Below are 17,447 nucleotides of genomic sequence, written 5' to 3'. Positions count from 1 at the left end.
GAGAAACTCCTTTGGAGTTTGCTTTCGGGATATCTTAAAATCTATAATTCTACAAACAAATAAGGAAGTTTTTTGGGCTGACACTAATATTTGTTTTGCAGATACATGTGCTACAATCGTTGACAATATTACCCTAACTGATTCAACAAGTACAAACGCAGGGTATGTCAAAAATTAAAATATCTGAAAATTAAATAAGGTAAACAAATTAACGAATAATAGTCCAAAACCAACCCTTCCATAAATGGCAATATCAATTTCATTTATTTGACCATAATGGGATTATCATTTTTGGGCTTATCCTTTTTCAGCCTTTTAGGGAAAAATGGAACAGAACTATGTGGCAGTTCATTTGGCGTTGTTCAGGCTATGATTGCAAAATATGTCGGTGTCGTAAAATATAAAGACGAATAACTCGGAATCATTCTCTTCCCACAGAGGTTACTTGTCATATCGTCCTACGAACCTCTGTTCTAATACGGCCCTTTCATGGTGCGAGTGTTCAGGATTCGTGATTGGTTGCAATCAGATTTAGTTGTGCAATCAGCGACGTTGTTTCAAAAGTGATCATTCGCAAGGCCTCGGTAATTTACGTATGCTTCGGGAAAACTAGAACCTCTTCACCTGCGCGATGCACAAACGTTTCTTCTAGACAGAACTCAGTCATGTAATGGCGGATCGATGGCGTCTCCATTTTTTATATTTGTGGCCCCACATTTGCTTGTATTAGTCAGATTGGAGCTAAGTCGATGTAACACGTTTTCTGATTGGATAGAAAGAAGGGAGATAACTCGTGTTGCGATTTTTGGCCGATAGGGGATTTTACGAGAACCGGGAAATATGGCCGTATTAGAACAGAGGTTCGTAGGAAGATATGACAAGTAACCTCTGTGGGAAGAGAATGACTCGGAATATGCATGAGCCAAACATAATTGTTGCATGTATATTTCAAACTGAAAGATACAGATACAGATAGAAATACGCTTGATTGTGTAGATGTATCAACGGACGGCTGATAGTCATGTTGAAAGGAACGCCATCTAGCGGTACTGTTTGTGGGAGGACCTGGACCTCGGCGGAAACGGAAGTTGTCTGTGGTATGATGGGATACAGGTAGGATGTGCGATACCCTGTAATACAGGACTGGTCATTTCTAAAGGGATGGGGTGTTGAGATTCATCACGGTGTTATATTTGTGCCACCCTAACCCTCAGTCATTTTGAGCAACATTTATTATGTCCCCGATATTCGTGATACATTTTGCTAAACCCAATATTGGACTGCGGTAAGAACAATACAAATATACTATTTCTTTCCAAAACGTCATCATTGTGTAAGTGTAAACAGCTTTAGTGCCAGAACGCTGCAATTTTAGATTTTCCCTTGTTTTAGAAGCGTTAGAAGAAATAACCGCCTAAACGTCACCAAGAAAACATACAAAACACACTGCACGTAGTTAGCAGAAAAGCAATGGGGTATTGATCACTATGTCATTCGTCTTTGACTGGAAAAGAGGAAATCATCATGCCACGACTGAGTGTCGCCAAGGGGAAACATCGTCATAGGCCGCCTTGAAGCTGGGGAGTCGCAGTCTGCAGTTGCCCGAAATTTCAACATTCATTTCAGCACCATATCTCGCCTTTTGGGATCGTTTCCTGCAGATGAATTCTAAGAGTTAACACCCAAGCCCAGGACCGCTACATCCGTGTTGCTCACTTGAATAATCGTCTTGCCATAGCCGTGGATACTGCACAACGCGTCCCTGGTTTGAGAAAAAATTCAGACCAAACTGTCAGGAATCGATTACGTGACGTGGGGATTCGACCAAGAAGGCCAGTTGTCAGCCCTGCTTGGAGAGACTTGCGGTTTTGTCGTTGAGTCTGGAACTGAAACGTAAAATAACTGGAGGTGAATCACGATTTCTCCTTCACCGGCGAGATGGAAGACAGCGTGTTTACCGTCGGAGAAATGAACGTTTTGCCCCTAAGTGTATTCGACAGGTCCACAGATTCGGTGGAGACAGTGTCATTGTTTGGGGTGGGATATCCAGCACATAAGGATCTGATTTAGTGGTGGTTCAGGGGAATTTGACAGCAAATCGGTACATCAACGAAGTCTTTGCACGTCACATACTTCCGATTATGAACCGACAAAAGGAGTTGTTCCAGCATGACAACGCTACTTCACCTATCGTACGCGTTATGGTCCGCTACCTTGCCAATTCAAACCTCAATGTCTTGCCGTGGCCTTCCTAATCACCAGATCTAAACCCGATAGAACACCTATGAGATGAACTCGATCGACGTGTACGTCAACGTCAAAACACGAATCCCTTCCACAGCTGACAATCGCATTGCAGGAAGAGTGGGGAAGAAATCCACAAGAACGTCTTTGTCGACTTATCCAGTCTGTGCCGAAACGGTGCCGAACAGGAATTGCTACCAATGGCGGCCATACAAAGTACTGACTTTGACGCCATGTTGTGGACTCGAGTAAACAGAAATACAGCAATAAAGGCTATTGTGTCGGTGACCTCTTTGTCTATAGACGTGTGAATTTTCACTTTTTACCATTAAAATTACATGAAATAATTGCACTTAAACTAACGCAATACATTCTTTTAAAATGGCTTCTTTTTTGAAGAGTGTAGTATGCATTGATACAGGATTATAGGCATTTTGAATATTATGTAATGGTAACAATTCTGTCTACCATATACAGGTATGGCGCTCGCTCGATGAGGGGTGGAGGTGTGGGGACCATACACCTTGGTGACGTCGCTTGTTTACCAGGGGCGACAACTCTGAATGAATGTCGACTGTCCTCTGTTTCAAACTGCACTCATGACTATGACGTCTGGTTAACCTGCTGTCAGAGTAGAATCACGCCTCCAGGTAAGGGAGAGTTACTTCCCTTATACGATACACGGACACGACTTGATAGAGAATCTCACCCAAGTGTCTTCTGATATCAATTATATCAACTCGAGTTGATAAAGTTGCAAATATCCGAGGCTTGCCGAGATAGAGTGTTGATATAATTGATATCAGTAGACGCGAGGGTGAGATTCTATTTATCATCAAAAATCATTCTTCATTAGTTTTCAATGAAAAATGTACATCTCTCAACACTGAACTACCATTAGACTTGCAGTGCAGCGATGTCATAGCATTGTGATGTCATAAAGTTAATGAGGTCATAGCATTGTCAGGGCATTTGTACAAAATCTACTGTCAAAACAAAATCTATTCACCGTCAGTAAAACCCATGCTCAAGCGAAATGGCAACAGGATGGACCTCATCCTTAAAAGGACGCCATCTTTATGCTAAAGCATTTTTAGCTAAAACAAAATTATCCAGAAACAATCGTAGAGAAGAGTTTCCTTTAACCAGACTTCGTCTTAGGCATTGTGGTCTTGGTGCATATCTTTACATTATTAATAATGAAATTCCTGCACAGTGTGTAATCAGCTAGATGATGTTGCTCATTTTTTACTGCATTGCCAAAAATATGTAACTCAACGTAAGGCGATGGTGAAATCTTTGATAGCGCTTCATATTGACATCTCATTGACTGGACTGTCGTGTTCAAGTAATATCACTCGCAATGATGTTCAGAATGTCATTCTTGCTTACACCAAAGCGTGTGGCAGCTTAACTACTTTATAAAAATGTAGAAACTTAGCAAACCTTTCTGATGGGCAAGGTGTAAATGGGCCCAGTTGCCCGAACACCTATAAAACTTTCAATTATCTATCTATCTATCCTAGGAGATATCATGTGATCTCACACTAGCGATATCTCCTGTGGAACACCGTTTTGGATGATATCTTCGCATGCAGCTTTGTCAAGTACTCTTTTCAAATGTTTGTTTCAAGCATGATCTTTCAACATTGACACTGAGCAGGGTAGATGTCAAAGGGGAAATGCCAGTGGTTAAAGCGTTCGTTTGTCACTCAGCAGACACGGGTACAATTTGTGAAGCCCATTCTGGTGATATTGCTGAAATATTGCTATACGCAGCATTAACCTAAATTAACTCACTCACTCGAAACGTGAAGGTTAAACGTTTTACCTCAGTTATAAATTGAGGTTGAATGTAAATGCGGATACCCCAGGTGTCGTACTGATACTGAATCAGTTCCTGGTATTTTATTTCAGCTGGGACGACACAAAGAGCCTCACCAACTACAACAACGTCACCAACAACAGGTAACCGTTATATCAATACATGTATATCACTAGATCGTTTCATGTTCTAAATAAATTATATGTTATCAGTATACGAGAAAACGTATTGTTAAGAAACCAGGTTAGTGAATATCTAGGATATGAGGCATTGTTTTATTAAATCATTTACATACGCCTCCAGGATGTGAGAAAATGGGGATTTAATAGTAAATTTTTTTATTGAAGAACATATGGAATGTGTGAAAATGGCTTGTTCTTTTCGTGGCAATATTTATTAATCAACAAAAAGAATTATTTCCCCCGATGTGTCAGGTTTGTTATTTCAAAGACATACTCATTTGCCGTGGTTGTCTAGTCCCAACAGTAGGTACCACTGACGTGTGTCAGGACACCGTGATTGCTCTCGCAGTGCTTGTAGTTGTCCTCCTCATCGCTATCATCGTTCTGGCAGGTAAGCACTCTCTTCACGTTCGCCTTCTCATGGCGCAGTTGACTTTAAGCAACTTTTAGTATGTGAGTGTGTGTGTGTGTGTGTGTGTGTGTGCGTGCGTGTGCGTGCGTGTTGTTTTGTTTTGCACCGCACTTGGTTATATGACGACTGTCTATAAATAATTCAGTGATCGACATCATGAGCATTGATCCAGTCAACTGGGCTTCGCTAACACGCATCAAGGAAGAAGCCCAGCCTGACCACCTGATCCCGTCAGTCTAAAGGCGAGTATCGGTGCCAAATGCCAATGCTTACCCTGATCATCACGATTCTTGAATAATGGCTTGGGTACAGCTAGTAGTACGTGTCCATGGCTGACTGAGATTTTACTGGGCTTATATACCGTGATACAGGTAAACTGCTATTAATACTGGCGTTAATGGCCAGATATCCCCATACTGTTAAAGGATCACATACAATCTCATATTTCAGTCTGCTTGATCTGTGGGTGTTGCGGCAGATGCAGTACCTGGTGGTCCCACAAAGGTTTCTTTCTTTCTTCCTCACATCATACATATTCACAAAACTGGATAAAACGTAAAAGATAGCTCGATCGTCAATATAGTCCTCAATGTCAAATCGCGGCTCAATAGCGTTATCATAATTTATTAATAAGGCCATGTCTATTACTTGGTTTACGGATCCGCCGACCCGAAATGATAAGAAAGTGGATAAAAAAATAAAAAATTGTTTTACATTATATTTTGCTTTCATATGCCGCCGACACTACAAAAACAAAGAAAGTGAAAAAAATAGTAAATTATACCTTTCAAATATTCCCTGAAACAGTACAAGTGGGTGTAATATCTCTCCTGGTCCACACCCTACCATTCAACTTAAATATTTTATTCTCTGAGCTGATTAGTCAGACTGATTCGCTTTTACCTGTGGAACAGAGAGATAGGTAACGCCACAGGCTGCTCGGCTGGCATGCTGCACCTGGCATATGTGATATACTCAAGCGTGCAAATAACATCTCCATACTCCTTTTTTTTTCCCTCCCTACCGTCTTAATATATTTCTTTGAAATCCGTTGACCAAGTAATTAAGGCCTAAGATAATACCCCCTGACCAAATACTGTAGAAGGCCGTTGGAACGTTTTCATTGGTAGCTTGTCTATACACCAAGCCTATTTTCCATTACAATGCCGTCCAGTAATTCCTCGCACCTAAGCACATCGATCGCAACACGGCAACTAACGTCTCTTATTTTTTTGTGGTTTACATCACATGCTGGTATGCATCATATTTACCTAGAAATATAGACGACTATAAGATTCTAACGTTGTATTATGCCATGCGGTTGACCTTACCTGCGTTCTGACGACATTGCTTGCTGTCCGGTAATTCTGCGCAGCAACTGACGCGCATAACATCCAGCGTAGAGATCAAAAGTATGGAAGCGTATTAGGGCCAGATTATTTTCAAAAATCACTTCATCAATGTAAGGAAGAGTGTTTCATATTAAATCCAATTATGAATAATAAAGAAAAAGGTTTAGAAGTCTGAATAAAACGAATTTTCATAAAACTATCAATATATCTGTCAATTACTGTTATTTACTTACCTTTAGTGATTAAAAGCCAGTCCCTTGTAGAAATATCCCGATTTCGAGCGTAAATGTGGTAGCAGACGATTTTACCTGCGATACGGAAGTACGCTATTGCAGCTGCGCGGAATTACCGGACCCGCTTGTACTCTTACGTATGTATGAAAAACTTAAATGTGACAGAACTGGGAAATAGAGGCAAGATACTTTATGGATGACAACATCTTTATAAATTGTGATGCGAATTTTCGGTATATATTCCTTTAACGTTGTCAAGCAAGACTGCCAATCAAACAGATGATAATTCGAAAGTTTTAGAACTGGAAAGCACAAGAGGTGTAGTGTATAATTCTTTTAAGAAAACGATCATTTGCCTTAGGCGAAAGGACATATTATCTGTATGCAGTACCGTTGTAATGAACATCTAGATTACGTTTTACAAAATAAAGAAAATGTCAATGTTAATTAAGTTTACACGTACACTGTTCATACATCCAAGCGACTTTCAAATTCTGTTTACACTTTGTTATATTCGTACATTTAACGATTTTCCATGTTATCCTACTTTCACAAATGCACAAACGTAATACTAAATAACTACGAAAACTAACATTAAACAAAATCAATATCAAATATTGATGATACCTGGTGTCTGAAGAAACAAGGACGTCTCCTGAACTATCTGGCTTCTGCCACAAACAGAGAACCAAACTTAAAGAAAAATCGCGAAAGATGATTGATTATATTTTGTTTGTTTGTTTAACACCACACTCAGCAATATTCCAGCTATATGGCGGCGGTCTGTAAATAATCGAGTCTGGACCAGACAGTCTAGTGATCGACATCAAGAGCATCGCTCTACGCAATTGGGATACGATGACATGTGTCAACCAAGTCAGCGAGTCTGACCACCTGATCACCTAGTCGCCTCTTACAAGCATGGGTTGCTAAAGACCAATTCTACCCCGGATAGATGATTATGTAACTGGACACACTGAATCTATGTTCATGCAACGTTGTCCACCTTATCCAGGGTTCATCTCATCTTGTGCAACTAATGTCTATGGGTTTTGTTCCAGGTAGAAACACATGGTGTCATTGCCGTAGCAACACCGTTCACGAAAGTGGGTATGTACATCACATACTGATTAACAGACGAGCAACTCCATTGTGTGCGTGTGTGCGTGCGTGTGCGCGCGCTTTATTGTCCTTACTTGACCCCTCTTATGACTGTGGCATGAAATGTTTTCTGGTTCACTCACTCCGACCCGTGAAGATCCGGGTTAGAATTTATTTCAGGTTCAGGGGTTGCGAACCCCCCCTTTGAAAATGACTAAAGACCACATTGCACCCCCCGACAACAAACACACACACACACACACACACACACACACACACACACACACACACACACACACACACACACACACACACACACACACACACACACACACACACACACACATTGAAAATCCCTGGATCCGCCTATGTTACTTATGTGGTATTTTATACATATATAAATAATAATGTACAATATAATGTGGTATCATAAAAGTACATTCAGTAAATGACACTTTTAATGACTTTTTCAGGACTTGCTGTACATGTAAGTATTATGCGACTGGCTGTATAAGGATCATACAAACCCTTGCAAATACCGAGTGAGTGAGGGAGTTTGGTTTTATGCCGCTTTTAGCTATATTCCAGTAGATTCACGGCGGGGGCACCAGAAATGGGCTTCACACATTGTACCCATGGGGGGAATCAAAGCGCTGTGTCTGCCCCTGGTAACAGAGTGTCCGCCCCTGGTAACAGAGTGTCCGCCCCTGGTAACAGAGTGTCCGCCCCCGGTAACAGAGTGTCCATAACAGACGTTATAGTTGATGTGGTCTGTTTCTACCTTCAGGACTTTGATGACTTTTCACCTGTAATGCTTCTCTATTCCAGGTACTCACAAGCCACAATGTACCTGTTCAAGGTATGTTAAGTCCAACAAACAGAATTCTGAACAACAAATCATACTGCGAAGAGTGAAATACTAAATCTATAATCTAACAATCACAATCAACACATATACCTTCCCTATCTTAGATTCAAAACTATGTTACCATTTCTTTCTATGAAAATAGAGTCTGTTAGCAGAATGCGGTTTATGGATATATATTTTATTATACTATTAATAAATTAATAAAAAGTAGGGCACATTTCTTTTGGGGGGATATTATTTGGGAACCAAATGACTGTTGTACTTAGAAAATATTATATCCATCCACGTTATAAATCATGCCAGTTTCGAACAAGCGTGTTTCACCATGTGCACGTGACCATGGTCGGGATAAGGTTCTTAATTTGCAGTGAAACGTGTCAGTGTGTTGTTGAACATTTCCGTGACTGAAAAATAGACTGAAAGTTGTTCTGATATTGTTTTAAAATCAATTTAACATTTTTGCCATGTGGCGTTGTTGGGATCTGATGACATGTGTCAACCAAGTCAGCGAGCCTGACCACCCGATCCCGTTAGTCACCTCACTAACGAAATGAATGGGTATGCTGAAGCCCAATTCTAACTCGGATTTTCGCGGGTACTGAATCTCAGAACTCAAGATAATAGTACTTGAACTTTCTGAGTTTTCTGGGACAGAGTATGGCCATTGTAACCAACATTGTCATTAGTGCCATTAATGGAATTAAGCGTTTTCAATGTGTGACCTGGCAAAGTGTATCATCTTGACCCGTTTCCCTGTCGATGGCTGTTCGGCCCAGAATGGATGACGGTATATTATTGTTGACGGCAGCGTAAGAGCAAATTCAGAGAAATACAGACACTTAATAGTAAACACGTATAACTTATTAATGTGATTGTATTTTATTGTAACAGTGGTGCTGCTATATACGGCGGGGTAAAGAATGAAAAAGGACGAAAACGGACAGGACAAGGAACATCGAATAACCGCAAAGGACCATCTGCAGTTCACGGAGACGTCACAGACTCCAACATTCCAAGAAATGACAGTAGCGATGTGATGTCTCCCAACGAAGTGGATTCCTCGAGACAAAATAACCCTTCCAAAGTAAATGGTACTGAAGCCGGTTCTTTTGATGGAGACCGGAAGTCCCAGAAGAAGCCTGGATCTGCGTTTGATTCGACCAGCATGGATTCTTTCAACCAACACACATCCAGGTCTGATTTACTAATTCCAAACATTAAGCCCACGGATGATGAAGTGAACGATGCAATCGAGGGTCGTGTTAAGCGGAAAGATAAGAAACTCAAAAAGAAGAGAAGACGATCCCCATTGCAGTTGAACGACAGGTGGGGATTGGAGGAATCAAGTGCCTTGATTCGCATTCATATGTATGCATAGGGGTTGTATTGGGCATAATAGCAATTCTCAGAAAAAACTGAAACAAAGAATATATCTTGCGAATCGCTGAAGCACAAAGTAAATATGAAAACGAAAACAAAATGGAAAATACGTAAATATTAAGATAATCACCCTCCTCATATAACAAAAAATGATACTAGGTAGTTAAAATTATAATATGACATCAAGGGTTTCATGATGAATGTTGTGGGCCAGTCTGACGTAAGCCCAACAAACCATGCCTCCTCCATACTGTTGATTTGGAGCCAGACAGAAACAGAAATATTTTCAACTGGAATTTATAGATAGTTTTAGCTTTGAAAACTTGACGCCATCAGCAAGCGATCATGTAGATAATTATTTTGACATAATCATGTTGTCTCTGAACCCTGTGTATGTACCCGTGGAGGTCCGGGTTAGGATGAACCATCAGTAGCCCATGCTCGTCGTAAGAGGCGACTATAACGGAATCGGGTGGTCAGGCTCGCTGGCGTGGTTGACACATGTCATCGGTTTCCAGTTGCGCAGGTCGATGCTCATGCTGTTGATCACTGGATTGTCTGGTCCACACTCGATTATTTACAGACCGGCGCCATACAGCTGGGATATTGCTGAGTGCGGCGTAAAACTAAACTAAAAATAGAAAATATTATATCCATCCACAACATGTTATAAATCATGCAAGTTTCGAACAAGCGTGTTTCACCATGTGCACGTGACCATGGTCGGGATAAGGTTCTTAATTTGCAGTGAAACGTGTCAGTGTGATGCTGAACATTTCCGTGACTGAAAAATAGACTGAAAGTTGTTCTGATATTGTTTTAAAATCAATTTAACATTTTTGTCATGTGGCGTTGTTGGGATATGATGACATGTGTCAACCAAGTCAGCGAGCCTGACCACCCGATCCCGTTAGTCACCTCACTAACGAAATGTATGGGTATGCTGAAGCCCAATTCTAACTCGGATTTTCACGTATAACTTATTAATGTGATTGTATTTTATTGTAACAGTGATGCTGAAAACGGCGGGGAAGAGTATGAACAAATACGAAAAGGGAACGGACAAGGAACTTCGAATAACGGCAAAGGACCATCTGCAGTTCACGGAGACGTCACAGACTCCAACATTCCAAGAAATGACAGTTGCGATTCGATGTCTCCCAACGAAGTGGATTCCTCGAGACAAAATAACCCTTCCAAAGTAAATGGTACTGAAGCCGGTTCTTTTGGTGGAGACCGGAAGTCCCGGAAGAAGCCTGGATCTGCGTTTGATTCGACCAGCATGGATTCTTTCAACCAACACACATCCAGGTCTGATTTACTAATTCCAAACATTAAGCCCACGGATGATGAAGTGAACGATGCAATCGAGGGTCGTGTTAAGCGGAAAGATAAGAAACTCAAAAAGAAGAGAAACCGATCCCCATTGCAGTTGAACGACAGGGAGGGATTGGAGGAATCAAATGCCCTGATTCGCATTCATATGTATGCATAGGGGTTGTATTGGGCATAATAGCAATTCTCAGAAAAAACTGAATCAAAGAATATATCTTGCGAATCGCTGAAGCACAAAGTAAATATGAAAACGAAAACAAAATGGAAAATACGTAAATATTAAGATAATCACCCTCCTCATATAACAAAAAATGATACTAGGTAGTTAAAATTATAATATGACATCAAGGGTTTCATGATGAATGTTGTGGGCCAGTCTGACGTAAGCCCAACAAACCATGCCTCCTCCATACTGTTGATTTGGAGCCAGACAGAAACAGAAATATTTTCAACTGGAATTTATAGATAGTTTTAGCTTTGAAAACTTGACGCCATCAGCAAGCGATCATGTAGATAATTATTTTGGCATAATCATGTTGTCTCTGAACCCTGTGCATGTACCCGTGGAGGTCCGGGTTAGGATGAACCATCAGTAGCCCATGCTTGTCGTAAGAGACGACTATAACGGGATCGGGTGGTCAGGCTCGCTGGCGTGGTTGACACATGTCATCGGTTTCCAGTTGCGCAGGTCGATGCTCATGCTGTTGATCACTGGATTGTCTGGTCCACACTCGATTATTTACAGACCGGCACCATACAGCTGGGATATTGCTGAGTGCGGCGTAAAACTAAACTCACTCACTCACTCATCTTTGCATGTTTGCACAGCGACAAGAGGCATTAAATCATCAATGAACAGCGATGAATCAACTAAATCATATAAAACCTTTTAAAAAATCTTTCATGTAAAAACTAAATGAAGTGACAAGGTAATGCCGTGTGGGTTACCCTGGTTACAGGGGTCAGACAGGGTTAGACCCACACGGACTTTCCCTATGAACCGAGCACTCTAAAATGTCATGATTCAAGGTATTAGATTAGATTAGTGCTTTCTCAACACAGGTTCCACAATGATTGACGCTTCTTTTGTTAAAAAGAAAAGATTAATTGCAACTGTATCTCAGCTGTAGTAAGTCAGCAGTATTATTTTGACGCTTATTCCTACACGTTCGAGCTTCCTTGTATTGATTGTTAAACCAGTGTATACGATGATGAAGATTTAGAGAGGACTTGCAATTGGTACATTTCATTACAAAACTCATTTGGAATGACGAGGAAAAACTTTATAGGGTCTTTATCATTGTGAAATATGTCAGGTTAGATTTTTTTGTGCATAACTATTGAAATGATGACCAGCAAGCCTTTGACCAATTTCCATCTTGTAGTTTGTGTATCATCATTGGTGTTACCAGCTTTGTAGAGAAGTGGTTACGTGAGTGACAGATAAGGTGCTGAATACGTTCCAGTAGCAGGATGCAAGTAATCAAGAGCATGAATCTTCATTAAATATAGTTTTCTCAAAGATTTGTAACTTATTTGTACTTCCCCCTTAGATGTTGTGACCATTCATATCGCAAATGAGCTTTGCGAGCTTGTCATACAGATTCCGGGGTCAGTAATAAGCAAGCTATTAAAACAAAAATCTATTAAACACAGTTACACTATTAATGTGGAACATGGAGAAGTACAATTTGGAAATTACAAGACGATTTACTGAAGCTGCTTTCGAAAGTAGTGGTAAGTGTGTCTGATCAAAATTTTGAAAAAATATTTTCATGGCGTTTAAAAAGCCGAGACAAAAATGCATTTACAGTCTATTTCCTATTTGAAGCTTGGGTGCACGTAAATATTACTTCGTTGTTTCTAATTAACGACGACTTATTGTTGGTACCATGTGGAAAATCAATGTATTTATGCCATGTCAACCATTATCACTGATAAACTGTTTATACACGTTCAGAATGTTGTCATGGCAACAAATTTTGGACGACCTTTGTCTGAATGAAAATTTGAATTCAAAAGGATAATAACCTTGTTGCCATGGAATGAATACGTCAACAATCACTCAACTGCAATTGCTCACAGAATACTAACCCCAGTTGTAATCCCCGCCTTATCGTACATTACGGTCAGCCATCCTGACAGTCCGCAACGATGAAACTGAGCAAAGGTCAGGGAATCCTATTTTAGCGAAAGGATCTTCTATTTATTCACGCGATTTACATAATGTATTTTGTACAAGCTAAACTGACAACTAGCTTTGACAAGTTTCACAAGATCTCATAATGGTTAAACTATGATCATTTGATAAGAAATATGCGGTAACTGGTTAAAGTCCCACAAACATGGCAGCGCTGCAAAGAAGGAGCGGTACCATCATCGCATTTTCTGTGGCCCGCGACTTACGACAAACAAGTATGATTCTAGTTTACTTCAGGACGACGTAATATGCACTTCCGGTCAAAATATGCTACTTCCGGGATTGGTAAAGGTATGATTGGGAGGTTTGGGAACATACACATATGAGAAATAATTAAGCACCACTGGATTCCAAAGTTTGTAAATTGTGCTCCAAACAGATCACACCCCAGCATGCTGGAGTGCACAAGTAAAGCGCGTGCTACACAAAATCTCAAAAACTATGTGTCACATGTTCATAAATTGAACCCAGCACAATGGTTCCCAGCACACTAGAGAATAATTTCTTCTGGACTTCTTGACATGGCAAGACGAAAACTTTCAGAAAACACACGGTTGCATGATAATATTGGCTTGCATGACGCAACATCGGTGTTAACATTAACCACACGGTAATCAGCCGATAACCAGTGAAGTAAAGACAGTCCATGACCTGGTAGACCGAGGAAAACCAATGACCATTAGCGGTTCTAATTCGTCCAATTATTCAATGTATAAATATCGGAAGAACTGCGCCGGCAGTGGAGAGTGGCATTCATAACTACTCGTGTCATTCCGGCAAGCGGGATGGCGTCTTCTTGTAGGTCACGGAAAGAGGCGAGTAGTTACGAATGTGGAGAGTGGGTGTCCGGCTCTCCATCATTCGTGACCAACTCGTGTTATTCCGGGACAAGCCAAATTCTGAAAGGGGCGAGGATACGGAAAGGGGCGAGTGGTGACGAATGGCTTTCCATCAGAACCATCGGAAGGAGGCTATTGGCTACTGGTCTGAGGGAACCTTGTCCGACTACTCGGACTAGACTTGTCACAGGCAGAGTTTCTGTGGCGTAGGGTTCATTGGTCTAAACCAATGGGATAAACGTTTCGAGTTGCACAGCAATGTCGGCTACCCACTGGTCAAAACCGGTCACGTGCCGTAGTTATAGTTTGATATGTTAAACTGGACCATGTTATGGGAGTTATCTCCCTTGTTTGCACTGTTTGTAAAGAAATCGTCTCTCTCTCTGTTCATTAGCGAGTTGGCGATTCTGAGAAAGAACGTATGGGAAAAGCCATCCACATATTTATCCATCCCCTTGACTGTCGTCCGATATTCATGGATGACAATGGCAGACCTCACCGTTCTTGCCTATTTGCAAAACAACGCAATTACCATTGCCCGCAAGGAGCCCCAATATGATGCCAAGTTCGATTCTTCTGTTCAAAATCTGCAGGAATTGACGCAGGCACTCCATGAGGACTTGGAGACAATTCTGACACTGAGAAATTGCCAACAAGATGAGGACTGGTAGATATCCTTGTGAGGAATAGCTACACAAGGTACTAAAGAGGGTAGTGCTTCATTATTGCTTGTGTAAACGTAGGGTTAGGTGTGTTTTTTTATCCTTTATACGTTCAGCTAGAAAAAACATCACAACTATCAACGGTCTCAATGAAAAATAATGTCATTTCATAGCTGTATACCCAACATGTGTCCAAAAGTGAGAACCATTAAAAGCCGGTGAGGTCCAGGGGCCGAAGCCCCCGGCCTAAAAAGGGTTTGTTTTTTTAATTTTGACTGTACTTTGGAAACTTCTGCTGGCAACTTAGCACTTTTGCGAAAAGATGTGAGATTTAGTATACTGGCTGTGAGAATGTGATTTTCATAAAAAGAACGCGAGAGACTCGCGGCAAAAACGTGAGAGTTAACAAATTTGGAATGTTCAATATGGTTGGCTGAGCGAGCACAGCTTTCAGTTTCACGGCTGATAAGTCCTTTACCAACACCAGTGTGAAGACAACAAAAGGAAATAACAAGCAGCCCGTAATGTCAGCTCACTTTATTCTCAAGTGATACTTGGGAGGCCACACAACCAAACAAAATTAGTAAATTCTGAGTATCGTTTAACAGTAGAAATTACGTAAACGAATTATTTGACAAATTTAAGTACAGGGCTGATGCTATGGTGTATATGTCGTGCTGGTGTGTGGTCCTGTGCATAGAGTTGACGTCATAAATCAGTTGAAGTTAAGCAACGTTGAATGCGGAGAGTACTTGGATGGGTGACCACGTTTGGCAGCTTGACTCCTGATAGGTTCTAGGACTTCAGTCCTGCCCAACAACGAAGCACATGTTATACATGTGGTCTCACCGCAGGCAAGTGAGTTTGTTCAAAATTGCTTCTGTTCACCCAGCAGTAAATAGGTACCCGGTGGAATAAGTCATCTAACTAATAACCTTTTCGCGCCTCACAGACAGCTTGGGTTATCGGGGATAATAATAATCAAACTGTACGCTTTGCGCCACCTGCCCTAGCTCGTGTCTTTGCGAAGATTAAAGATTAAGAAAAATAATTTTTTGAGATGACCCCCGACTCGAAATGCCTCACAGTACAATACATTATGATCATTATGTATTGTACTGTGAGGCATTTCGAATCGGGGGTCATCTCAAATTTTTTAGATTTTTTCAAAATCTTTAATCCTCGCAAAGAGCAGGATATGAAGCCGTTATAAATATTTGAGTTAGTTGGTTGTTTACCTCACTCGGCAGTATTCAATAATGACACTCTGTATAGCACCACGTCCAGACCAGACTAATCAGTGCAGGGACTATGAGCAATAGTCATCCGGTGATCCGGTCAGACCACCTGATCTAGGAACTCAGTTCGAACCAAGAATTCCCACGTGTCGGAACATATATGTTGACTGATGAGGTCAGACAGTGGATAGAACTTGCACATGCGTATCAGCCCTGACAGGTGAAAAACCAATCAACAATCAAAATATACGTTCAAGGTTTATTGAAGATTTCATACGAACTCATAAATATGATGAGCGTTGAGTAACAGTAAGATTAGTCGTAGTTTCACTCTGAATATTATTGAAATATAGGAAGCATATGTTCAAAACATAAACGATGTTCATTCTAATATATTGCACGTAATATCAGCTAAATCCCAATCGTGAGTGATGGCGCTGTGACTGCTGCTGCTTGGTAATCAGTCATATCATGACATTTCAGTTGGAGGTCGGGAAAACCCACCGTGTGTTGCAGTAATGCAGCAAAGGTTTTAGCCCTCATACACCAAACCCAGAAACAAGGAAATCTTGGATTCAAGCATGATATCACAGTTTTACCGGCATCCCAAATGGACAACTTTCTACAGTGAATATAATGCCTTCTGCCCTCAATTCCCAGTAATAAGGCCAAAAAAAATAAATGTTGTGGTTCAGATTTCCTACATTTCAGAACTAGGGTAGGTAGGTAGGTTTGTTGTTTTATTTGCAAAATATTTTTACATTACTCATGTGTCAAAAAATAAATTTAATTTATTATGTGGTGAGTAAAATTGTTAGGCTCGGTGGGAATATTTAGGCTCGGTCGGGAAATCGGAACCACAAGCTTTTTTTTCTAGGCCTAAGTGATCAGAATCCGTCTCCATGCAACAATGTTGTACAATGTATGTACTGTCATTCCAATGAATGAAATGCTGTTTCAGGTTTTGGAAAGGTGCCTTTTACACTTGCATTACACCTTTCTGACATAACTGTTATGAAGAGGCAAGCAGTAGTATTGATAACTGGAAAATGGGGATAAATTTCAAATTAAATCTTATCTTATTTCTCATTTTATCAAATGCTTCATAACAGGGTGAGCATCTACACCGAAACGTCCTATCTATTGCAACAAAGAAGTGTTCTGTCCATAAAACGTGTTCCTCTTCCTCATACCAGCTTCTAAATGCCACTGAAAGAGTTCCATAGATAGTATAATGTGAAAACGGCCTCAGTTCGCCAGAAGAATCCTTCCATGATGGACACCTGAGAACAGTTGCTGTGGAGCACCATAGTCGGGCTCCTCAAGATTATTGGCAACGGGATCAGGTAATCCTGTGAAGGTGTGGGCTTTGAGGATAACAGAAGGCAATGGCAGTTCTGGAAACTTCTGCTGTAGACGCTTTGGATAGCAGAATAAAAAGCTGATTCCAAAGTCTACAATGGTCCTGCAAGGCGTAACTATATATCCTTAGAATCCTGGCCAGGAACAGTGGGAGACCCTCAACAATTGGAGATGTAAACAAGATTTAATCGAAGCGCAAAGAAATTCCACCTGG

The sequence above is a fragment of the Haliotis rubra genome, unplaced genomic scaffold (genome assembly GCF_003918875.1).
Source record: "Haliotis rubra isolate DU_JTF1 unplaced genomic scaffold, ASM391887v1 Scf104, whole genome shotgun sequence".
Classification (NCBI taxonomy): Eukaryota; Metazoa; Mollusca; class Gastropoda; order Lepetellida; family Haliotidae; genus Haliotis; species Haliotis rubra.
Note: the sequence above shows the minus strand (reverse complement) of the source record.